The sequence below is a fragment of the Apium graveolens genome, chromosome 5, assembly GCF_009905375.1.
Source record: "Apium graveolens cultivar Ventura chromosome 5, ASM990537v1, whole genome shotgun sequence".
Classification (NCBI taxonomy): Eukaryota; Viridiplantae; Streptophyta; class Magnoliopsida; order Apiales; family Apiaceae; genus Apium; species Apium graveolens.
This window is the reverse complement of record NC_133651.1, coordinates 237031435-237036046: the sequence shown is the minus strand read 5'-3', so window position 1 is coordinate 237036046 and position 4612 is coordinate 237031435. Positions and strand designations below refer to the sequence as shown.

General features: G+C 36.9%; 1 non-coding gene across 1 annotated transcript; it reads right to left on the bottom strand.

Annotated features, from left to right (window-relative positions):
* Nucleotides 1–4114: 4114 nt before the first annotated feature.
* On the bottom strand, nt 4115–4221 carry LOC141662603 (small nucleolar RNA R71). The gene has a single exon (XR_012550709.1). It is a non-coding gene; the product is annotated as a small nucleolar RNA R71 (small nucleolar RNA).
* Between the last annotated feature and the right edge of the window lie 391 nt (nt 4222–4612).

The window sequence follows — 4612 nt, the reverse complement described above, 5'->3', positions numbered from 1 at the left end:
ACATAGATGATTAAAGATAATTTTTTAATTTAACTAATTAATAATTATTTATATAGAAATAAAATAATAATTGAAATATATATTTTATTTATTTATAGAAGTTAATAATATTAGTGTAGTGATTTACAATAATATATTGATAAGTTGAACGTTTTATAATACTTAACAAGTCATTAGTGGATTTATTTACAACATTTATATACTTTTGAATTTTTTTCATTTTTTATAAAAATATTACAAACAATATTTATTTAAAGAAAAGATAAATTAATTATTTAAATTTTAACAAAAAAAGTTTGACTGGGCTGTTTATTTTTTATTAGAACTTGGGCCAACAGATGAAATTGGGGGGCGGGAACTGGAAATTGGGATCGGGTGGTTGAAATTTTACCAAAAAAAAACAGGGAGGCACATTAGGGTTTATTGAAGCGTAAATTTGAGGGTGCCTATCTCCCTCCTCCGTCTTCCACTCCCTCGGTGTCTCTCTGTCTCTCGGTATTTAGAATTTCGTGTTTTCTCTCTTCTTGTTCATATGGTTCCGTGACTTGTTTTCTCACTTTTAACATAATATGTTTAGAGATGGATATTTTCAAGAGGGCTTGTTTGTTCAAGATGTGTTCTTGTGGTCTTAGAGGACATAAAATAGGTGATTTTCTATCTTTGTTGCTTCTAATCAGTTGGACTTGTATTTACTCTCCGCTCTTCGAGATGATTGCAAGTGGGTAGTACTCTTGATCTCTCATAAACGGTTTTGTTGAGTTCTTCCTATAGATATATGTTTGTATAAATCGATTCTTGGCTAATGGGGTTTTGATTTTAGTTGTTTTAGTGAGAAATTTTATGTTTTTGTGTAGTTTTATGTTTTGAATTAAATTAAGTCATGCATAGTTATTGTTGATGTTGATTCTGATGATAATGTGACTGTTCTCAATGAGAGCAGTGGTGCCCCACCAGAGTCATTTTCGGAGCCAATTGTCGTTGAAACATTCACTTAGACTCACCAGTCACCACCTATCCCTTCCCGGAAGAAGGGGAATAAGCTATTATACCTGACCTGAGAGGTGATGCTACAATTGAGGTGGGCGACAATGCATTATAGTAAGTCCCCCTTGTAATGTCTTTCTAGTCTGTATGTTCCCTTAAAAGGCATGTATAAGTATAACTGTACAAGTAGATTATGTTCATCTTAGATTTTAAGTTATTTGATAATTGATAGAATATTGTAAGTTATAGTACTCTCTAATTGAAATTTTTTAGTTTTGTTTGAATGATGATCAATTGTCATTAGGATTTTCTCTTTTTAGCTCCTTATTCTTTACTCTTATAAGAGTAAATTTATTATCCCCAGTGCCATAATAATTAACTTATTATTAGCCATTTTCTTTATGAAACAGCTGACCTAGTTTGGCTGTTATGTAGTAATATTCTTAATGAACCCTCTCCCTGCAGCCGCCTACATGTAGATCCATAGTAAGATGATTTTCAGGCATTCCATACTGTTGTACGTTCATGTTTCATAAAAATTTATGACTTGTTAGGGAAGCATATATATTATTCTAAAAAGGCATGTGTAAACGCCTATATACACACAAGCATGTACACTTGTGTGTGTATAGTGACTGAAATAAGTCTAGCTGGTCTGGCCATCTTTTGATATTTTGTTTCCATCAGTCTCTGTCACAAACTTTACCTACTCCAATAAACAAAAGTCAGTGACTAGTTTTATTAGTTTTGGAGGAACATACCAAAATTTCCTTTCTTGTTCTGTGTTGTTGGAAGTTAATTAAGGAATAGCAGAAAGAAGAAAGAGATGAATGATGGTGAGGAGGTGGTGGTGGTGGGAAATACAAACGAGAATACTAATAAAGGAGTGAATATGGAAAAGACAGATTATGTGTATAAGGTGGTGGTGATTGGTGACTCTGCAGTGGGGAAGTCTCAGATTCTGTCCAGGTTTACCAAGAATGAGTTATGTTAGGACTCTATTGATAAGTGGCATTTTATATCACTTAGAACGTCTTAAAATGGCTTAAATTGGTGTCTTGAAATCAAGTATTTTGTGTATTTGATGCGTTTTTCTAGTGTTTATGCATTTCAGGGTATTAGTTGCATTTCGGAGGAGGAATCATCAAGAATAAGCCTTGGCATGTGTTCACCATTGCGAGAGGAAAAGAACGGGCAGATTACGGCGAAGAAACGGAGCAAACATGGAATTTTTCCAGAAGGGTCCTGCGCGCCCGCGCAGCAATGCTGAGCGGCCGCACAGCAGCCTTGCGCGCCCGCGCAGAAATGTTGAGCGGCCGCGCAGGGTCGGGGAAAAAGATATATTATTTTAGACTTCTACTTCTGTTTGGCTTCCACTTCTATGTAATCTGAGTTTTATGGGACTATTATATAGGTAGATTTGAGACGTTTTTCACAGAGTATTAAGAGGAGATTATGTTTTAGATTGTGTTTTGCAAGAAGCGAAGGAGATAAGGAAGAAGACCGATTTAGCACACATCAACGAAGAGGAAGCATATATTCTTGTGATTCTTGTTTCGTTGTAACGTTGGATGCTAGTTTTCTTGCTTTGACTTATTTACTCTTGTGACGTACTCTGTTTTAATATAATCAGTTTAGTTATTATTTTCTTGTGTTTGTTTATCATGATTTCATATGAACCCATGATGGCGATAAGTTCTATTATGGGTTAATCGTGATTATGGGGTTGCAACGGATTTATTATGGAATTCTTTAGTTAATTGTTTAATACTTTAGTATGTGATGATTGCATGATATCTAGTATTGGTTGTGCGTATTCGTCTTATGTGCGTCGCGAACATATAAGATAGGGTGTTAATCTCTTGTGAAGCGACGGTGGATCTTGAGATTTAGAACTTGCCATGCTAGCATAGGTTCATGTACGTTGTGCATGATTAGTGGGTAACTCTAACAGTTTTATTTGCCCTATATAATCAAAAGGGATAACTTGTGCTTAAATCGTTCTGTTGTCAATTTCTGTAGACATATAGGAACTCAACATAATTGATGACTATTCAACTTCTATCTTAATTGTGGATGTTTGGTAGAATGGTATTAGTACAATGAAAGTTGGCTTTTATCAGTTTCGTGTTATTCGATTAATATCATCACTGTCACATGCTAAAGGTAATAACTATGGTTATAGAAGGAAGTAATAATGAAGTTGTGATCTCATGAGTGTTTTATTATTGATAAATTGAAGTGTTAGTTAAGTGGTTAATTAAGTAGTTAATTATAGTTAAAATTTAATCAACAATTTTAAGTGTTATTATCTTAACATTGAGAAGTAGTCATACATTGGTGAGTGAGTTAAATTAGACAATAAATTAGTCTGAGTCTCTGAGGGAACGAACTAGAAAGTATTCTATATTACTTGCGAACGCGTATACTTGCGTGAATATTAGTGCGTGATTTCGCCCTAACAAGTTTTTGGCGCCGCTGCCGGGGACTCGGCGTATTTGTTTAGTTTATGTACTTACCATCATTGGTCATTAGGACTCAGTGATTAGGAAATAGTAGTTACTTACTCTTTTCGGTTGTGTTTCAGGTACTTTAGCAAGCGTTTATGCAAACTCGTTCTTGTGCTCGCAAGAGGACCTTAGATACAGCTGAAGAGAAAGACGAAGTTCTTGATACACCGGAGAAGTTAGATTTTGAGGATTCAGATTCAAGAACTGAGCAGAAAGAACCAGTAAACATGGGAGATCGTATTGTTCAAGCTGATCCAGCTCTTATGGATTTTTCTCGGCCTAAAATTGATGACATTCAGTCAAGCATCCTTCATCCGGCTATTCAAGCTAACACCTTTGAGATCAAGCCGGGCACTATTCAGATGGTGCAGAATTCTGTTTCTTTTGGAGGAGCGGCAACTGAAGACCCCAACATGCACATAAGGAATTTTGTCGAGATCTGCAGCACTTTTAAGTATAATGGCGTGACTGATGAGGCTATCAAGTTGAGGCTTTTCCCATTCTCACTGAGGGATAAGGCTAAAGACTGGTTACATTCTGAACCAGCCGGGTCCATCACTACGTGGCAAGATCTTGCGCAAAAGTTTCTGGTGAAGTTTTATCCAATGGCAAAGACTGCTGCTATGAGGAGTGCTCTTACTCAGTTTGCGCAGCAACCTACAGAATCTATGTGCGAGGCTTGGGAACGCTACAAGGAAATGTTGAGAAAATGTCCACATCATGGAATGCCGGATTGGATGGTAATCACTGGTTTTTATAATGGTTTGGGGGCCCAATCTCGGCCCATGCTCGATGCAGCAGCTGGAGGCGCCTTATGGGCTAAAAGCTATACTGAGGCGTACAATCTTATCGAGACGATGGCTGCAAATGAGCATCAGAACCCAACTCAGAGGATGACATCAGGCAAGGTAGCAGGTATTCTGGAAGTTGATGCAGCCACCGCTATTGCAGCCCAGCTCCAAGCGCTATCAATGAAGGTTGATTCTTTGGCTACGTATGGAGTTAATCAAATAGCTATGGTTTGTGAGCTTTGTGCAGGTTCTCATGCTACGGATCAGTGTTCTCTTGTCAACGAATCTGTTCAGTATGTGAATAATTATCAGCGACAACAGCAGCCT